This window comes from Dermacentor albipictus, chromosome 6 (assembly GCF_038994185.2).
Source record: "Dermacentor albipictus isolate Rhodes 1998 colony chromosome 6, USDA_Dalb.pri_finalv2, whole genome shotgun sequence".
Classification (NCBI taxonomy): Eukaryota; Metazoa; Arthropoda; class Arachnida; order Ixodida; family Ixodidae; genus Dermacentor; species Dermacentor albipictus.
This window is the reverse complement of record NC_091826.1, coordinates 126594088-126615939: the sequence shown is the minus strand read 5'-3', so window position 1 is coordinate 126615939 and position 21852 is coordinate 126594088. Positions and strand designations below refer to the sequence as shown.

The 21852-nt window shown below is 46.5% G+C and overlaps 1 protein-coding gene and 1 long non-coding RNA gene across 2 annotated transcripts in view; one reads left to right on the top strand and one right to left on the bottom strand.

The window, feature by feature from the left end:
- Positions 1–21852, top strand: part of LOC135899458 (muscle calcium channel subunit alpha-1-like) — a 934514-nt gene that overhangs the window by 174601 nt on the left and 738061 nt on the right. The gene's annotated exons all lie outside the window — the stretch shown is intronic.
- Positions 4459–8546, bottom strand: LOC139047117 (uncharacterized). Its single transcript, XR_011507046.1, has 2 exons — positions 8410–8546; positions 4459–6688 (listed from the first exon to the last, which is right to left on the bottom strand). It is a non-coding gene; the product is annotated as an uncharacterized lncRNA (long non-coding RNA).

Genomic DNA, 21852 nt, shown 5'->3' with positions numbered 1-21852 from the left:
TTCTTGACGGTCGTGAGTGCGCGTGCGCCTCTCATGCTATCTATTCCACCGCACAGCAGTCTGTTGCGGTATCATAGACATATGTCGTTGTACCAATACGTAGCCTATCAACAGATAACATATACGGTTTGTTTTGCGGCTTAGCAAACTCAATCAGTTTTTTTTTCGGGCTTGGCGAGTGGTAAACGAGAAATCTTCCCGTATGAAAAACGATGAGCCTTTAAGCTTACGTGCAGCTGCAAGAACCTGTTCATTGTCTTTAAAAAATGTGAACTTTGCTATGAGGGGCCGGTGCTTGTCTGCATTGTATAGCCTAGTCGATGTACACGCTCAAACTGTGCACCAGCTATGTTTATGTACAGCTTTTCTGCCCAAAATTTTATTATTTCCATCTCCGATGCTGCCCAATCATCTGTTGAGTCATCTTGAGTGCCAAAGAAAAGCAAGTTACATGGTCACAGCCTGTTCTCCGTGTCATCGCACCTAGAGGTGATTGTTAGGAGCTGATTAGAAACACCATGCAAACGATCGGCTCCCGTGGCTGAATCGGCCGAGCGCTCCGACGGAGCGCTTGCTACTGCTGGCGTTACCCTTGCGTTATGAAGTTCGATTTCGCTCTTAGCGGCTGCTAGCTCGTCTTTAGTACTTTTAAGTTCAGCATGTAGTAGAGCATTGCCTTGCTCAAGCTTGGTTACCTTTGTTAGCGCAGCAGACTCCCCCTTTCTAGCGCTTTTGAGTTCAGCAACGAGTGCTGCATGCCTTTCCTCTAGTTTAGAAATCCTATCTACGACGCTAGCAAAAGCCTCGGGGGGGGGGGGGGGGGGGATGGCGTGGAGAAGTCACGATGAGTGGGTTTGCTAATTTCCACACGTTGTATTTATTTATTCATTTTATACAATTTATGTTGCGGGAAAGTCGGCGACGAATGCGGCCAACATTTCTTACAACATCCAGTGAATAAAGCAAGCTTTTCTGGCGCGCTTATTGATCGGCGTTCAGCCGCCCGGTTCTTCGCTGTCTTCCTGCAAACAGCCTTTGAAACAATATTGTGCGCATTCCTCGTTCCGCTGTACCAACTTAGGGAACAGGCTCGCCTCCCTCATAGCCGGAACCGCCTGGCGTATACACAGCGGCGGGCTAAAGGAATCGCTACGCAGTATCGGTCCTGGTATACTAAAGTTGCACGTTCGGCTTCACTCTAAAAACAAAGGGAGTGCCGGGCACTCTCTTTGAGGGAGTAGTGGGCTTGTCCCATATTTCACTCTCTTTTCGAGAGTAGATCGACCCTCTTTGAGAGAGAGTAGGTCAACTCCTGTTGACAGAGTTTTATTACTCCACCGCCAGGGATTGCTAGTACTCTTCCGCAGAGTGATAATACTCTTCCCACAGGGAGTGCTAGTACTCTTCCGCAGAGTGCTAATACTCTCACCGCAGGGGTAATGGCACTCCACCAGACCGCGTACTTCTACTCCCCCAAACAGAGTGCTAGTACTCTTCCCAATACCCTCTTAGCGAAGTCCTGGCCACGCATGCAGGCAGGAAATCAGATCAAATTAAGGTCGCTGATACACCGTTCCCTAGGCGGCTCCTCAGACTCAGTGGCCCAATTCCAAGCGACCTTCAGAATAGGCGTGAGCAATGTTATGCAGGATTTTAAAGTCATATTTGCTGCCTACCATGAGGCGTGACTGCTCGGAATCGGCCTATGCGTATGCGTCACGAACGCCACTGCGGACGAAAAAAAGCTGATTAACATTTAATCCGCAATTATCTCCGCACATTTCACAATCAGGAGACACATAGTCTAATTAGAACACAATAGTCGAGGGAATCATAGTTATGGAGAACCACATTGCTCTATATATCACGTGGATTCGAACCCGCGTACACTCGCATCTATACAATTCAAAGCACACATCCTAACCATTACACCACAGAGCCACCACGCTCAGTCGTGTTGTTTTAGAGGTTATATATATAACAAATGTATTTGAGGAATCGGCTGCGGTGGGTGGAGTTTCTCAGCAGTGTGCTGTGCTGTTGTGTACTGGAATACGTTTGCGTTTGCATCATTTCCATTCCTTGCTACGACTAACGAAGGAATACAACGTAGACGACGACGTGAGAACTATTCACGGCTTGTCGTCACCCCAGGAAAATAACAAATGTGCCGTTCAGCTCACGATCGAGTGCTTTTTCAGTCCATGCATTATATGTTCTCCGAAAATACGCGGATACAAAGTATCGTGCCAACCATCCACGTATGTGAATTTAAGTCACGCGTATACTGGTGAGCATGTCTGTTTATTTTTTCCGCCAGTTCCATTCGTATGTGGTTAACTGCGACGCCAGTACCAGGCATTTCGACGTGCCTCACGCTGCCGTGTAGGCGTTCTTTTCAAGTACATTAGTTTAAAGTTCAGTTCAGTCCGCTGTGAGCTATTGTCCTGCATTAGCAGCGGATCGTTAGCGTTTTGAAGAGCATGCATTCCAGCATTTGGAGACTGCTTATGCCGATAGCCGCGTCACATGCATTGGCACGCATGTTTAAATGACTAATGTGTCCACTTGTTACGCGTGCACTGCTCGTATCCGGTGGCAGTGCTCGTTCTAAAAGCTTCGAAGACCATCTACATTCATACGTGTGTTCAATATATATGCACAGGATGGACTTGTCGGCTAGTTGGTTGAGCATTTTAGAAGAAACAGCGCAACGCAAGGACGACGCAAAAACATGGACCACACCACGAAGCACTGGTGTGGTTGATGCTTTTTTTCGTCCTGGTGTTTGCGCTGTCCTTCTTGCACGATACACGCACACCACAGGTAGGCAAAAGTTTAGGAGCATAGGGCGTTAACTTTGTTAACCCGTTTCCTCTCAGTGTCAATGGCACAATGCGTTGCCCGGAATTGCGCACGCTTACCCTCATATTCAGAAATGCATCATAACTTGAAGCCCATGCTTGACTTGATCTAAATGACGCAAGCCGTGAACGCACCAAAAGAAAGGCAGTGAGCGTCTAGGGGACGTTCGCACCAGGCGTCGTTTATATAAAGTCAAGCATGAGCTTTGTATTAAGATACATTTCTGAATATGGGGGTTAGTCATCTACTTCTCACAGAAAATGTCGAAGAAACGCCCACCAAAACCAGGCACATTCGTAAACTTAACTAGGCAATACGAAGCTCCATAGAAAAAGAGTGGTATTAAAAGCTTTCAGTATTTTGCTTTACTCCAAAATGGTTGCGCTCTCGTGGCTTCAATGTACAGAGATAGTGCAGCGTTAGCTAAAAAGCATGAATTTCCAAACTCCACGCCAAAATAAGCTTGTAAAATTATTTAGGTGCTAGAATCCAGGGTTTGTAGCGATCCTTGAAAACCCTTTATTTCTAAAATGCCATTTTAAAGGCATTGAAAACCCTGGAATTTTTAGAAGTACTGGAAAGTCCTTAAATTTGTACACTTGGCTAGACTTAGCAGACATTGCCAAGCGTTTTTTTTTTCCCTTCTGTGACACTCTTCGCATGTCACAGAGAATTGTCTGTGGAGGTAATAGAAAGAAAGCGACATCGTTAAAGTTGAAATTACAAAGGAGCTGCAGATACCAGTTTTAGGCACACGGAACCGGCGACAAATGTACCTGGAGGAGCAGAAGCAGGAAGCTCAACAGTTGAGGCATTCAAAGAAAAGCCGTGATGAGTAAATCGAGAGCTACAGACACAATAAAAGGAAATTACAAACGACTTGCTTATTTGGTGGTGAAAAGCTGAGGCAACAGATGACATCACATACACTGTCAAACCAGACAGTATTCAAAAACTGCAAATGTTGCAGGCCCAAGTAGTTAATTGTGCTATTGCAGAAAAACTTTGAGCGCTTTTTTGAAATGCTTCCTTGTGTGCGTTTAGTGTGAAAGGCAAATTAGCAGTCTATCAAATGTTTGAAATCAGTGAAATGCGATTTTTGTTTTCTTTTGTTTGCATTAAAGTTAACGATGCTGTTGAACAAGTTATTGCCTGTCCAAACTACTAAAAAAATTGCACGAGGTCCTTGAAGTTACTGTGTCGGGGCCTCGAAAGTTCTTGAAAACCATTGCATTTTTTTCTTCAATATTGCTACAAACCCAGTAGAACAACTGTCATGGAGTAAAAACCTTGGCTGAACAGGGGCTTATACGAAGAGCACAGGAAGACTAGAAATGCAGTAGTAGGCATGGAGGGCCCTGAAAAAAATGTGCCACATCTGCTCGTCTGCCTTATGTTTCTGCATTGACTATCCCATTTTTAATAGAAGTGCACTTACTGTTCTACTCCAATAAACGCAACATTACCAACTCCAGTGTGGGGCAGTCCTTCAGCCAGTGCAGAACTCTTTCTGTACATCCCTGTCAGCTCTGTCATTTTTCCAGCATTGTAGTACAAGATTTGTTAAACTGGTTTCGCAGAATATGAGCAGTATACTCTTAAATTAGCTGTTTATTTGTATGCACAAGTTCAGGTCCTCAGTTTGGTTGCATGACAAATTGCCATACCTCAATAGATACAAGAAAAAATGTTATTAGAGTTTAATAACATCCAAACAGTAATAATCACAACAATATAATGACATACATTTCTTTTGGTACGTATACAGCCCATGTCTTGGCACTGTATAAATTCAACTATACATCGCAAGTACTGTGTCCTGACCACTGTTATTCACATGTGTAAAACCATCACAGCAATTCTTCAACAAATATCACAGTGATTAGTGACATACACTTTGTAACTGCTTTACATGAGCATAATGTATACAAATGGTCCCTGTGTACCTACACACGACTAGTGCCGCCCGAGTACTATTACTCACAGGTGTAAAACCAACAAAGCAGTTCTTTAAAAATATCACAGCGCTTAGTGACGTACATGCTGTAACTCCCTTGTAAAAGCTTAATACAAACACGTGAGCACACAGAAAGCTAGCAGTGCGCTTACATGGAAATACCACCGCCTCAATACTAATTCACAAGTGTACAACCAACCAAGCAGTTCTTTAAAGAATATCACAATGCTTAGTGACATACAATTTGTAACTAGCTTATATAAGATTTATACAAACATGAGAACATACCCAAAGCTATCGGTGCACCTACATGGAAGTGCGGCCATCTGAACACTATTATTTGCAAGTGTAAGCTCAACAGAAAAGTTCGTTATAGTGACGCCCATTTTGTAACTGCCTTATACAAGCTTAGCGCAAGCACAAGAATGCGGAAAAAATAAATTAAGAACTTGCTCTATGAATACACAAACAGATCAACACAAATGGTAAACACCGCTTTGAAGACACGTGACCGTGACAAAGCGCAGTGCTGTGCCGGTTGAAACTGCCATCCACAAAAGTATTGAGCAATGCTTAAACCACACGCAATAAAGTGCTGAAAGACTGCATCTGTAACGTACCTATTTTAATTCAAATTTCTTGAATATAGGGCTCTCTTGCAGATAAGGCATCTGATCCAACTGACCTGATTTTACACCTGCTAAATGCATACAATGCACTCAGGTATAACTGGTAATAATAATTATAAAAGGCATTTAAAAACTTGATAGTATGATGAAGATGCATGACTAGAAAAGTTCTGTCCCCCTCGTACTTGATAAAAAGGTGTAAGTACGACACATGTTCTTTTTTTCCGCAATTTTTGCATTAATGGACACCCGGGAACCTCGAACCCACAAAAAAAGAAGATACTGCTGTGTTAATAGTGTTGTGAATAATTTTTTGTGAAAGTTTTTTACAGACAAGTTGCAGTCGTTTCTGGAGGTTGAGCTGTATCATGCAAAATAACATGGAAAGTCGTCACATGGGAGCATGACACTACGCCATAATGTTCGTTTCAGTTGACTCTCTTGCCCTACAAGTCAGTGCTCACTGTGACCAGTGATGGAACAGCAGTGTCTGTGTGATTTTCATCACACTTCTGTCCTATCCCATCTTTACCAGAGTTGGTGGCGCATAGATACCCAAATTTCGATAGTGTTGCTTTCTCAGGTGGTTGTTTTTGATTTGCTCAATATCAGGTGGCACTTCAGCTGCATCAAACTTCTTTTTTACCTCTTCAACAACAACATAAACAACAATCTTATGACACCTGTGTTGTCCTTCTAGTTGCCTACAAAGAAAAGTTAATCTAGCAACAATACTGACAGTCTCTACTATCTTCTAATGGAGAAGAAGTGTGTCCCACCATGTGTTCCACGTTATTGTCGCTATGTGGGCTGGCTGGGGAGGCAACAACTGTAATATGTTTGCATATTTTAAAGTGATGCTTGTACTGTGTTATAACAGCTAACTTAGTCTTGCACTTGCTGCACAAGAACACTGGCTCACAGTCGTGGTGAAAAGCTTTTGTATGTTGAGCAAATGAGCTGTATGCACTACAAAAAAAGTCACAGTGATAGCACACGTGTTGCTCTACCAGGCCTGGTGCGGTTCCTTCTGACACTGCTGCTGATGCTGACACACTGCTGCTTGCCTCGTACACTGTTGCAGCTGCAGTAGACATGGCCCTCTCTGTATCTATTGCTGCCGTGCCACCTGTCATGGTAACTTCAGGTGGTATCGGGCTCACTTCTGCAACAGAGATGTCGTTTGCCCCTTGAGGGCTCTCGTCATCAGGGCCAATAATTTCGTAGGCATTGTCTCCTGCATCGAAGAACCAATAAGAACAGCCTGTATTAATAAACATAGCTCTAAAAAGTACGGACATCAAAACTTAACCACAAGCTTTGCACATCAGTGACCAGTCTTAAGGAATAATACTTGCAGGAGGAGTTACACAATTGTGTGCATACATTACAGTTAAGCCTCATTAGAAGAGATACTCAAGAGGCACGGGAAACATGTCTCTCGAAACCAAAAATTTTAAAACACTGAGGAGCCAGACTAGATCACCTTATTATGCATCATCACTAAAGTATGTTTAAATATATCTGAAGGAATAATTGCTCAGGGTGGCTTAAAGGGCCCCTAAACCACTTCTTGATTCATATGACATAACTCTGACACGCCAACTCAAATTAGCAAATGCACAGGCATGTCCAAAACAATAAGCGTATGCAAAGAAGCGCCCTTGCAATTGTAATTCCACACAGCGGCCGTTATATTCGATGCCGATGCATAACTAGCTGCTCGACAATTCACCGAGTTCGTAGACATAAGCATCCTTTCAGTTTCGCACCATGCACGAATACCGCAACAGGAGACAAAACCAGACCTACCTATAATCACACCATTTCAATACATGAGCAAAAACAGTTCAGTCTTAGGGATAAACACTGTGAGAGCGATTTAGTGCGCGATGGCGACGAGCGACAAAACGGGCCGTCGCTTGAACAGATGGCTCGGTTCTGGAAATCTAGAAATCATCGCTCGTCGCCCAAAGGTGCTATGAGCGACTAGCCAATAGCACGAAGCCGGAACTAGATGTACATCGCTCAAATACTACCGATTGTAGCGCGGAACGAGCAAATGATTCAATTTTTATACGTGCAAGGATAAGAACCAACGGCAAGACCTCCGGAAATATTTTATGCTACTTTTTTAGTAAAATACATCAATGTAAATTACTAAAGCACGCGTCACGCATGATTGCAGCCCTCATGCCGGCAACACCGGGGAGGCGTCGCTCAATATCGTCGCTCGCACGGAGTACGACTTGTAGGCGACGAGCGAACGCGACAGCCATCTCCATCGCGTCGCTTGTAGCTGCCGCGCGCAAGATCGCTTATATGGGGTTCATACTCTTTTCAGCATGAAACATGGATTCCTCATGCGTTTTCAGTAAGTTCAAGATAACGCGCTCAACTGAACTCTTGCAGCATGCAGCTGAATGCCTGCGGCAAAGTTTCTAACTAGCACTGGTGCTGCACGTAACTTTAGTGGTCGCAGATTCCCCCTGCGCGAGACACCGTCAAGCGCGCGGTTTATTTATAAAGAAAGCATGCTGCCAGCAAAATGACGCCGTCTGTTATGTGATTCCTTAGTTCAACAGCGTTCCGTACACAGTAGACTGCTAAACTGAATAAATTCAAACACACAAAACGCACGCTACTCACGCTCCGCATAGGCTCGGAATCACGGGCTGGTGAACGAACCATTTTAAGCGTCCTCTGCCTGGCGCCTGGAGTCTTATTGAACATACCATAGTTCTGGCAGCGTTTGCGATCTTTAAAGCTCTTACGGACAACGGCAACGTGATAAAATCACATGCAGTTATCGCGACGACTGGCTTTTTCGATTGACATGGAGAGACACAGCGCGTATGCCTAGTCCTTTGTCAATCGCGTCGGCTAAGCGCAGCGACGACTTCCTGGCGATAGCATGACATATACGGAGAATGTGCACCTAAGTTAGAATTCACTTACCGTGGAGGATTTGCTGTTATATCCAAGGCATGACGAACGACTGTCGTGTTTTCGTAGCGACGCGAGATGGCTGACATACGATCTCCGTTGGCTGGCCTTCGCGGCGGCGGTGCAGCTCGCTGTACGGATCACCTTTCTCCGGTGCTGTGTTGTTCCGCGATCTTGAGCGCGCGCGCGCGGTGGAGCAAATCCGAGTGAAAAAGTAGAGCGCTCGCTACGCGTTCCTTTGAACTGCGGCGGCCTGTTCTCTTAGAAGCAACTGCATGTAATAAAGCCACAATTAGGTTTCTGGCCTCCTGTAACAAAATCCCGCCGGACAGATGTCCTATTCTGCCGTCTAAGAATAGGACACACTTTTGGCACACATAACTTCTTACACACGGGAAACGAGCCTCCAACCTGTGGTAGATGCGGGGAGAGGCTGATCGTCCTCCACGTCCTACTGGAGTGTCGGGAAGCCGAATCCGAAAGAAAAAAACATTTTCTCTTAGCATACCGGCACCACATCCCCCTTCATCCTGTTATGTTACTTGGCCCAGAACCACTCTTTGACACCAACGCCGTCCTAGGTTTTTGGAAAGATGTTGTGTTGCATATTATTAGCCCCACACGTTCGTAGCGCTTCCTCTCTTCAGAGGATGCCGCTGCGATAATTATTTTGAATAGCACATGCCTCTAGGCCCTTGTGGTTCAAGGGCTCTGGCGAGGCAGTAGTGCTGTAGGCAATTTAACATCTCGCATATTTTAAACAATGCATTATTCCTTTACGATGGATTTTAATGTTCATAGTATTCGTCATTAGTCATCGCCATAATTTTATAGCACGTAGATTTTACGCACTTTACAGCGACTATTTTTAGGCCACTTTACAGCCAAGTCACATCTTCCATAATACATCGTTAACATTACCACTTGTCATGGCGCTCTTTGGCCAAACCTGGCCCTTGCGCCACAAAACACCACACATCATCATCATCTTAGAAGCAAAACGATGTGCTCTTTGCTCAGCGTGCATGAATGATACATTGCCATGTTCGGGGCCAGCCACCTACAGTCGAAGCAGAAGATTACGCTACCTTTTGTTCTCTATTGCCGCAAGAGTAGTTCTACTCTCTCTCTGTGAAGGGGAGAGTGAAAAGCACATTTCACTCTCTCCTTGGTGACAGAGTGAACAATGCATTTCACTCTCCTCGACATTTTGCGAGAGTAAAACGACGCTTTGAAGAGTGAACCGGCCGCTTCACTCCTGCGATACCCTTCCTAGTTTTTAGAGTGTTGTTGGTATATCACGATGGAGGCAAAAGGCGCAGCAAGTCAGAACCAGGATAAAAGAAGAATGCAGACGACACAGACGTTTGGCGCTGACTTTCAACAACGAGTATTTATCGCGGGATCACAGCATACAGACATACCCTTCTCCCGCATGCATTAGAACACGTGGTCCGAGCAAGCTGATAGCGTCTCTCGCGGCAGGGTGGGAAATCTGTGTTAAAGAATCATGACAAACGCATAAATTCCACTTCTTTTCGTGAGAATGAGACGGGTGCTTTGCTGATACAAGACCCACTTAAGGGGGCGATGTGATATGCTTCAATGATGAGCCTGGTCATCTCATGCTGCCAGACGTGTGGGTCCTCTGTGTTCTTCTTTTGTCCTGGTTCAGATGCGCTACGCCTTTTGCCTCCAGCACGGTCCTGGTTGGTCTCTCGCATTTTCTATACACACACGTGAATACTGGCACGCCTTGGTACGTTGTTAATAGGCAGTTTCAATTATTATTTACGATTTCACCCGATTTCACCCAGTTAAGCGGCCACATAGAAAGATTTCTCCAGTGACGTCGGCAAACCACAAAATCACCCCCGGTTGAAGTAGCATGTAAGCAGTACACATGAGATATTATGCCGAACGAAACTGAATTCTTTTTCTTTTTTTGAAATAGCCATAGGCTGCCCCGTTCCGACATCAATGGAAGATGGCTGCCCGCCGATAGCTCTGGCGCTGGCGGCCCCTGGAGCGACGGACGTGAACGTATTTCTTGGCGTATGATAAAAATGAAATTCGAAGCGGGACATTAGGCGACAATCAGAGAATATTCCTAGTGAAACACAACGCACTTATTTTATTTACAAATACTGCAGGCCCTTTCCGGGCCCAAGCAGGAATGGATGCATCAGTTATTATGAAGACAGTACAAAACATCAAGATTAATAAAGACAAACGCAATCACTGTAGAAACTCAAACACTGTAGAACCAGTATTTATACAACAATGGACCGAAAGAAAGAAAAAAAAAGAACACTCAGCTGGTCGGGAATGCGAACTATTGCATCTCCGAAAATGTCATCGTCTCTATGCTCTTTTACAAATAACTCAAGTGCCTGCAATTCAGAAGAGAGGCCGGCAATTGGTTCAGTAAAATATGGCCTACGGGAATAATGAATATTTATGGGAGTTTACTAATTGGTAGGTGGATGGTTTTACAGAGGTTAGTTCTGGTCGAGCGCTTAGACGGATCTCGTAGGTAGCGGGAACAAACAATATTATAATTCCCATGGTAAAGTAGGTATATCAATTTAAGTTTAGAAATTAAACTTAAGTTTCCCTAAAATAATATCGGTTGATAGTCATCGCACGTCCTGTCGTCTTTGTTGTCCGTGTCAGTTCAGCGCTGTGGCCTCAATTACTGCGACGAACGAAGTAGCCCCAAAATCAGTATTCTTGGGAGATGGAATGACCACTGCGGTGTCACGACGACGGTACCTATGGCAACGAATGTATGAAGACTGTACCACGATGGTGGCGTGACGATGGCGTGACAAGAGTTGGACGACGAAACTGTAGTGACGACGATGGAATGACCACGACGGTATCGAAACAACAGGCACATAGCTGGTGGCGCAAGCTATTATAGACAACTCGGTTCGCCGGGTTACCGTGAAAAGCGTATCGACGAGGGCATGACGAGACTCAGATGACGAATATAGAAGGGTGACGATAGAATGACCACGACAGCATCAGGATGACGGTAAGGCAGAGAATGTGAGACGAATTTTCGACGATGATAGCGTGACGACGACAGCGTTAGGGGAGCCGTATGAAGACGCTGGGATGAAATGAAGATTACGGCGTTCACAACCACGAGCACTTACTTAGTGACCCAAGACAGGCACGTACGCAGGCCTTTTTTTTCGGGGGAGTTTGCTACCCTGCACTCGGGAAGGGATAAGGAGAGAAAAAAAGTAAAGGGAAAATGCACACACATATAAAGAGAGTGACATTTAAACACTCAAAGGAACTCGGGAGTGTCACAGTCGTTCAAACTGGTCGCTTGACCGGAGGAACTTCAATAGCGCCTTCGTCGCCTTGTGGTGCGAGGACCGCAGCAGCCGGCACGGTGTATGGGCCACTGGGCCGGCGTAAGCGGACAGACAGACAGGACAGACAGACAGACAGACAGACAGACAGACGGACGGACAGACAGACAGACAGACAGACAGACAGACAGACAGACAGAGACAGACGGACGGACGGACGGACGGACGGACGGACGGACGGACAGACAGACAGACAGACAGACAGACAGACAGACAGACAGACAGACAGACAGACAGACAGACAGACAGACAGACGGACGGACGGACGGACAGACAGACAGACAGACAGACAGACAGACAGACAGACAGACAGACAGACAGACAGACAGACAGAGACAGACACGGACAGACGGACGGACGGACGGACGGACAGACAGACAGACAGACAGACAGACAGACAGACAGACAGACAGACAGACAGACAGACAGACAGACAGACAGACAGACAGACACGGACAGACGGACGGACGGACGGACGGACGGACGGACGGACGGACGGACGGACGGACGGACGGACGGACAGACAGACAGACAGACAGACAGACAGACAGACAGACACGGACAGACGGACGGACGGACGGACGGACAGACAGACAGACAGACAGACAGACAGACAGACAGACAGACAGACGGACGGACGGACGGACGGACGGACGGACGGACGGACGGACGGACAGACAGACAGACAGACAGACAGACAGACAGACAGACAGACAGACAGACAGACAGACGGACGGACGGACGGACGGACGGACGGACGGATGGACGGACAGTTCGCGAAAGGCGTCTAGCCATTCTCCTAGCGAAGAGGCTGATCGGCTGTGTTCAACTTGCACTCATAGCGACTGTGATTGCCTGGAAATTTTGTGCAAGCACGATGACGGTCGGGTTCGTCGCCACCGCCTCTAGCAGCACGCATCCCAGCGTGTCGTAAATAGAACGTTTCCGGCCCGTATCCGCTGTTGCGTTTGGGCACAAATAATCAAGCTATATAATCGTTATCCGTATGAATGTCTGTGAACGCTTACACCGGCAGGGACGTGTGGACAGTCCGTCGTGGGCATCTTGCGGTTCCTGCGAGACACCGGATTGGAGAGTGTCCCGCTTTCATTGCAAAACGCAGGCAGCAGGTGTGGGACTATCGCCTCTTTGGCCTGCGGTGCACGACACCCGACGAATGTTTCTCTCAGTGGTTGTGTGTCTCGACGGGATCAAGCTGATTGTGCTGTCCTATGTACTCTTGTCGAAGAGACTTCGGTTCCCGTTTCTAGAGTATTTTTCTTTTCGAATGACACGAGCTCAGACAACATTCCTTTAGTTCCACGGCCTGCAGTTTCCGGGCCTACTGTGCGTGGTACTGTGCGTGGTCTGGTCTGTGCGTGGTCTGTTCTGCTTCCTTCTTGGAGATCTGTTATCTCGTTCTTTCTTTCCTCTTTCCTCCCCTTCTTCCTATCTTCCATTCCTTTGTTTCTGTCGCCTTCTCCTTTCTGAAGAGTTGTGACCCTTCCGGTGGCAGCTGCCAGCCTGCTCCTCGCTATCCCTTTCCTATCTTGTATTCTGCGTTCTGTCACAGCATTCCTCAATCTATGATACTGTTACTCAGTGATACAGCATCAATATATCTGGCACCGCTGTTTCCTGTCCTGTTGGTTCTTCTCATCTTTTGGCGTCTTTCGCATAGACGATTTCACCGGGTGGGGAGGAAAGGGCACGCGGCGAGCCTATCCTCCTCTCTGGCTTGTGCGAGCCGGCTTGTGCTCTGCTTGAATGTGCTGTTGTCGCGTACTGAAGAACTATTTGTAAACGTTATAGCTACTTCTCGGAGAGAGAGAGAAAGCAAGGACAGGAAAGGTAGGGAGGTCAACCAGAAGAGTATCCGGTTTGCTACCCTACACTGGGGGTGGGGGAAAGGGGAATAGAAAGAAGAAGAAAGGGAGAAAGTAAGCACAGAGTACGTGTGGGAGGGACACTATGCACAGGGACACTATAAACGGTCTCTTAAACCGGTGTACCTCAAGTATTGCAGTAATGCACGATTCGCTTTTCGTGCCAGTGACGGGTGTGGCCACGGTCCGAGTATCTTTGACTCGGTGAAATGTCGTAAGTCTAGTCGGTGTAAAGTTTCCTGCAGAGAGAGGCGTTGTACATCGTAGTGGGGGCAAGTACACAATAGGTGCTCGATGGTCTCCTCGCACCCACAGTAATCGCACATCGGGCTCTCGGCCATTCCCAAACGAAAGGAATATGAGTTTGTGAATGCTACTCCCAGCCACAAGCGGTACAGCAAGGTTGCTTCACGGCGGGAAAGGCTAGATGGCACTTGTAGCCGTAGCATGGGGTCCAGTTTATATAATCGGCAGTTGAAGGCACCTGAACTCCAGAGATCTTGCGAATTTTGCGTGCATGTAGGCGAAGTTCCCTGGCAGCGTCAGACCTCGCCAAAGGTATGGAACGTGTCTGGGTATCTTCGTGGGCAGACCGGGCAGCCTTGTCTGCTAGGTTGTTGCCGACAATGCCACAGTGAGCAGGAATCCATTGAAATGTAATGGTGTGCCCTCTTTCCAGAGCATGGTGGTGTACTTCCCTGATGTCAGATATCATCTGCTCGTATACTCTGTGACGTAATGCAGACTTGATGCTGTGAAGGGCCGCCTTAGAGTCACAAAATACGACCCATTGCTCTGTGGGCTCTTCGGTGACGTACATCATAGCGGCATGGAGAGCTGCAAGTTCTGCAGATGTCGATGTAGTCGTGTGCGACAATTTGAATTTAACTGTAACATTCTTGGCTGGAACGACGAATGCGGCAGTTGAGCTGGCACGTGAGGTCGAACCATCGGTATATATATGTATGCGGTCATGATACGTCTGGTGTAGTAATAGGAGCGTAAGTTGCTTCAGAGCCGGCGATGGATGATTGGACTTTTTTTGTAATTTCAGGAATATCAAAATTCACTTGAGGCTGTCGTAGGCACCACAGGGGAGATGAAGGCTTTGTCGCCGGTGTAAAAGATGACGGTATGCACTCTTGATGAGCGCTAATCACTCGTGAAAAGGTCGCTTGAGGTCTTTCGGCTGGTAGGGAGGTCAAATGATGGTCGGGGATCCTTGACAGATGGCGAATGTGCGCTCTCAGAGAGTCGACAACTACGTGTGTCTGGATCATATGGTCCCCAGCGATGGCAATTGTTGCCGCTGTTGACGTGCACCGAGGCAGCCCTAAACACGTGCGTAGGGCTTGACCTTGTATGCTCTCCAAGGCGCGAAAGTTCGTCTTGCATGCATTTGACAACACTGGTAGACTGTAACGTAGGAGTCCGAGAAACAGTACCCTGTAGAGCTGCATCATAGAACGGACTGGTGTACCCCAGTTTTTGCCGCAGAGAAACTTAAAGACCTGAGCAATGGCAACCAATTTCTTCTTTAGATAGACGCAGTGAGGACTTCTCGGAAATTTACACTATGTCAGTTCATACGAAGTCGTTGAAGAACCATTGTGTAACTTTTAGATGCAGCCGTGCCTACAGTACGCGGCAATTTCTCTTGGCTGTGCAAAAATGCCACCCGCATCATGAGTCGTGGTGTGTGTGTTCTGAACTATTTTGGTTGCATCGGTTTTTCACTCGACGGAGAGAAGAGGCGTCTGTGAATTGGCAGCGTGAATTGGAAAATCTAACTGATTGCTTGGCGTAAGAACTAAAACATAAGAATGCTTGTGTACGGCTAAACCAATGCAACCCCGAAACATCTAACCACCAATTGCTATAAAACCTTTGCGTGAGCCACCGGCATAATTCTCACGCATTTCAAGTCAAGTATGCTTGAAATTACTATATTATACCTGCGTTAGCCGATGGCCTTGCTCAACACAGCGATCACTGCGGTTGGTAAACCAGCATATGTATGCCAGATATAATATTTTATGTTTCGAGGTCACCCACTCCATTGCGCGAGGCCTAGTCAACCGCGCCGGAGTCACTGGAGATGAGTTGGACACCAGGGACAGTCTTACAACTTATAACGATCTCGTTAAGGCCTTTTACCTGAGTCGCCGAATCTTCCCCCCGCCTCACCCAAAGTTCAGCCGGGCGCAGGCTACCACCCTGCGTCTACTACAAACAAACACGTACCCTTCACCCGCCCGCCTCCACCTTATATTTCCGGACGTCTACACTACCCCCAACTGCCGGTGCTGTGGAATTCACCCGGCTACGCTTTCGCATATGCTATGGGAGTGCCCAGCACAGTACGCACAGACTAACACCACGACTCTCTCGTCGAGGTTGCATGAGGCTCTGCGGAGCTCCGCCCTCGACGACCAAACCTGGGCGACCCAGCACGCCCGCGAGGCGGCGGCGAGGCAAGCCCTCGACGTCCCTTCGTGGGAGGCGTAGGCCCGGCCATCATAAAGTGCTGGTTCTACAATAAAAGTTTATTCCTCCTCCTCGGCATTTCCTTGTTTACCTGTCTTATAATATACAATGGGGATCGCATAAAGGAAAACAACGGCTATTTGTGAGGACACTATATCCGAAAGTTAGGGGAGTGTGTCGTATGGAGGACTGGACCAACAAGACCAGTTTTTATTTTTTATTTCGCGGAATGAAACAAGAACACGGGGGAACACCGCGATAAGACCACATGGACAAGCCGCATGCTTGAACCATGCGCTACGTAGTGCAAACAGATCCTTAACACTGCATCTATACCACTGTCTCGGACACTCTCGCAGTGTGCAGCCGGTCGATCGACCCCTCAGCAAATGTGATCACACTGTACAGTATATGCTGCCATTACTAACGAAAACTATTTTATTCGGGGGTGTAAGTCTCGTCCAGCAAACAAGAGAGTCGCGAAATGTGTCTACATGCAGATAGCTATGTGAATGCTCGTCAAAGTTAACAACACGACTTATTCCGCAGCAGAGTGGTACCCACGCTATTATTATCGTCATATGTTTCGCAATAACTGATTGATGCTAAACCAGTGCTTATAATAACAGTGATAATGCTGCATTAAGGTCACATTCGTGGAACAAATTTGCAGAAATAGAACACTGATTTCCGAGGCTGATTGTATGCTCAAACACGCGCGCACACATCGCGCTGGTTGCTCCGTCCGCCCCAACGCCAGCAGGCAGTCCGGCCACACCGTCTAAAGTAACTTCAGCACGTCTCAGAGAACGGTTTCTCAGTTTGAAGACGCCACGTAATACTAAATAAACCGCTGCGAGCACGAAAACAACCCCTAGAAACTGCCACCGAGCGTATGCACTCATGGCAAGTCAAGGTGCCGAGTTTCCATAGATGTCGCCACTGCCTACATAATATGGCGGCGCCCATGAATGAAAGGTCTGTAGACAGCCACGACCACTGTAGCAAACATGCCCCAGGGCCACGGGGGATTGGTAATTTTTTTCGCTAAATTTTGACAAGATGCCCTATTGAGGCGCTGCAGTCTGTCAAGGAATTGTTGAAACAACTGACTACGAGTTGCATGGGAAGGTCAAAAAGGTAATGAAGTGGTCGGAACTTACCAAAGACTGAAGCAAGGTTGTCCTATGTCTCCATTGTTCACGCTTTATGTTAAGGGCACAGAAATACGACTGGAAAAGAGCGAATTATGGTTTGATTTATCCTACATCCGTAATGGACAAATGGTGCAACAGAAGCTCCTTGGACTGATGTACACGGACGACATAGTGCTACAAGCGGACAATAAAAGAGATATACAGACACTTGCTAATATCTGCGGCAGTGCGGTCACAAATCCAGTGCTCAAGTTCATCACAGAGAAACCGGGAATTATGATCTTCAATGAAGAGACGAGTAATTACATGGTGCCAATTCAACAGCAAGTCATACCAATCGTAAATGAATATAAATACCTCGTCGTATACATAAACGAAGGAAAGACTTACTCAAGCACCTACCAAGAGAATCTGAAAATAAAGGGGAAACGGAATGCTGCAATAATGAAACAGAGAGAACTGTGGGGCCACAATAAGTGTGATGTGGTGCGTGGAATGTGGAAAGCATTGATGGTGCCAGCGCTAACGTTCGCAAATGCCATTCTATGCTTAAAATATGATGTCTTGTCGGGGTTGGAAGCTAACCAAAGATTGTAGGCTGGTTGGCTTTGGGAGTCCACGGCAAAACCACAAATGAGGTGAGTGCAGGGTAACATGGGTTGGACCTCCTTTGAAGCCATCGAAGCACTGAGGAAAATTAGTTTTCACCGAGGAACATGGACGAAAATAAATGGGCAGCTAAAGTGAACTACATGTACCTAAAAAGCGTGGACACAGAATGGAGGAAGAGGTCAAGAAGGTTGGCAACCAAGTGCAGGGTAATTGAAACTGTACATAGACAAGCAGGAGTCATTAGAAAGAAAGTGAGAGAAACAGAGACAATAAATTGGATGCAAAAAATAGAAACGAAAAAGACCGTGGAGATTTACAAGAATGAGAAGAAAAATTAGAAGGGAAAATCTGTACGATCGCTAGCACAAAGGGCAGTGCTTAGCTATTTGAGGCTCGAGCCGGTTGCCCAAGGACAAGAACATGCCGGAGCAAATATTCGGAAATAGATGAGGCATGTGTATGCAGCAGATCGTAGTGGAATGCGAAGGAATTCACCCAACGAGAACCGTAGGTAACGCACACCTCCCAGAAATGGACGGAAGCGTGAACCGGTCAGCAGTCGAGATAAGCAAGAGGCTTTTCTAGTATTGGCGTAAAGAAGAAAGAAAAAAGAGAGAAAGGAAGCCAGGGAAGCGACTGATACGACCGGATCTCTTATAGCTAGGGCAGTGCAAGGTAGATTTTGAGGGGGAAAATTATTAAGGAAATGTATACAAAAATCCTTGATAAAAATTTTATATCATACCTGATCAAATCAAGCGGCCTAGGTGACGGTTTGTCACCGGCCCGTTTCAAAGGTGATGCCATTAAATAGTCATTCTCATCATCAAATCCAACGAACCTACATAGCAATAATTTGTTGCCTGTATTTCTGCCTTCTCATTTGCTAAATAGTCACTAATCATGCATTCCTGCGGCCCGCTGTTATCTTGGGAATGACACCTAATGGAATTTTTTTTCTTAGCATTTTATTGCAGCACACAGGTCCGCAACAGTTTATTCCTTCATCTAGCCCTCGCAGTGTACGGATGAAAAAAAAAAAGAAGAGAAACTTGGCGAACAATCTCAAAGGTTCGGTGCATTCCGCGCTCCGTGCGTGTCCCCGTGGGCTGACGCACCGGTAGCCATACCTACGGCGTGCACGGCATGGCAGCGGCGTCGTAGCGCAGCTCGCAGTGGGATCGGTATTTGACTTTGAATGAACCACGGCGTGTATTTGAGGAGCAAACATGTAATTTTATTGCGATAGCAATTGTACGGACAATCTTGGCGTATTCTAGCCGTCGCCTGGTGTCGGGGTCCATATGGAATATGTTATGTATATTATTGGAACAAGAAAGTTGTCCTGATTCACATTTTGTCACCTTTACAGGTTTATTCGTCAGAATTTTGGCAGTTGCACAGTGCAAAGAACAGTTTAAAAAAGATGAATTCCAAGTATATGCATTTTATCCCAATTATCAGAAATCCTAATTTGGCTACTATATGCCTTTTATGCTAACCTATTAAAACATTCTAACCTGCCCCTCTACACGTCAAAGTTGACGGGTACGCCGAAAAGACTGCCGAAAAAAAAAACCATCCTTTATTTTAATAGCCGGATGCTACCCCGTTTCCGAAATGAATAGAAGATGGTCGCCAGACGATTGCTCTAGCACTGGCTATACTCGGAGCAGCCGGGGAGAATTTATTCATTTGCGTATGACGATATTCTTTTGCGTGACAGTATACCGTGGTCGAGACCTTTCGGCACCGTACGCGGCATTGCTCTGCCAACTTCGCTGAAGATCCGCTTTGGCTGCATTTTTATCCATTCGTTCCACGCCGCCGCTATTTTCTACAAGCCGCCGAAATTTAAGCGAGGAAAATAATTGGGCCAATGGCAGATGCCGGCGCCACCCTCCTCATCCAGTTATCTATACTCTTACTGCGCCATCCCGGTTCCATGCATATCGGAGCCCTCTGCACTCCTGTTCCTCCTTGAGCGCCTCGTGTCAGCCAATCGGATAAGAAAAAGCTGTCAAGGTAGGCTATCCTATTCGATTTGAAAGCAAAGAAGTACGGGCCTGTAAACCGGGAGAGCGTTTCATTGACCTTATTAAGTAATGCTGCGGGTCATCGCCCGATCCTTGCAGCGGCGGTTACGAAATTCGACGTTAGGAGATTGGAACGAGAACAGATTGGAATAGTTTTACCTTGAGGGGCCGATAGCTGCACCACCGTCCGACTAGTTTAAGCGCAGCCCTAATTCTTGCTATCGCTATCATGCAATGCTTCGCTCTTCGGGCGAGGCTGCCAACTTTTTTCATTGTCAAATGGAAGACCACGCGTTCTCACTTTATTTTTTTTTTCAGATACCGACATCCAGGTGGGAGAAGTAGGCTGAGAACGTTATTGCATAAAAAGAGTTAGCAGGTTGCAGCAAAGTGAGCGGTTGATATACCCCTGTCACTCGGGCACCAATGAAGTCGCTTTAATTACTTCCACTGAGAATTACAGCACACACCGGGACAAGGACAGGAGACGACGAAGACAGGCGCTGCCTTCCAACCGTTTTTTTTTTTTGTTAGTTTGAAGACACCGTTTGAAGAAGATTGGAAGAAGAGAATGCGTTCAAGTTGTTTTTCCGGTCTAGACAACCTGATGCAGATGTGTAGGATGGCATGTTCGATGACAAAAGAAGAGGGAAATTGCAATATTGAGCACAGAAAGCAGTCACTAGATTGTTTCAAGGAAGTGGTATATGCTATTTCCTTTTCACGTGGCAAGAGAGAGAGGAAAGGCAGGGAGGTTAACCAGAGGCGAGTTCTCTGTTTGCTACCCTGCACTGGAGATAGAAAGAGGGCAAAGAGAGAGATATACATTCCAAATATCACGCGGTAAGAAATACATTGTGCGAACCAGCAGGTACGGTAACGCGCGTCTCCAAGAACGCAAACAAAAGTGCAGAAAGATAAAGGAATGATTTCTCTTCGGATAGGCGATGCGCCCCTTGGTTTGACAACACCACAGTATAATCGGAAGGCGCACGAACGACCAAACTGGACTCATTATCGAATCCGCGGCTGTTGCTAAGGGCGGTGCTGCCAACGAGCCTTGCATCGCTCTTTCGCAAAAATAATCCTCACATTTAGCAGTAGGCAGTAGAGAGTTTTAGAATAGGGACCCCAAAGAAATAGCGTCGAAGCCACTGCGCATGCGTGAGATGCAAACTGCGTTTGGGTTTTGCGTTGGCAACGCTATTTCACCGATTTAGCGGGAGCGCAAATAGCGTCCCCCAAAGCTTTGCGTCAGTAAACATGGCCGCACCCATCGAAGCGACGGCTCTAACCTAGCACTAAACTGGCTTCGATTCGTGGTAACGCGTTAAGTTCGCAAGCTAGGAGAAGTGACTACGGTTATCGCTTTCTCTCAACTAACGTGTGTTATGAAGATTGATTCATTAGACGCCGCTTATTCCGAATTCGATTGTGCATCTTATGGCTCGTAGGCCTAACACGGCTAAGCTTGGCTGGTGAATGCACGTAAAGATGGTTTGCTCAAAACTAAGCGCAACTAATTGTTTGCTGCCTACAAAATAACCTCTAAATTGTAATTAAACGCGAATACACGCAAGCAAAAGTTATTATTCCTATCATAAAATGGTATATCTCATTTAATTATTTCTAATAGCTTTTTTGACGCCGTAGTGGCACTGTCAGCACAAGACGCTATCCGCAGACGTAAAAACCTATTCTAAATCTCTTCACTCCTGCGTGCCCCAACGCTAACACCCGCAAAGCTCTTTGGGGCCGCAAACTATTGGGGCTCCTATATTCTAGAACTCTCTAGTAACAGTAGGCACACAGTTGCGCACCTGCTATCAGGATTTGGTTGTATTACCTTTTTTTCCCCGATGATTTCGTGTAACTGCGTATTGACACG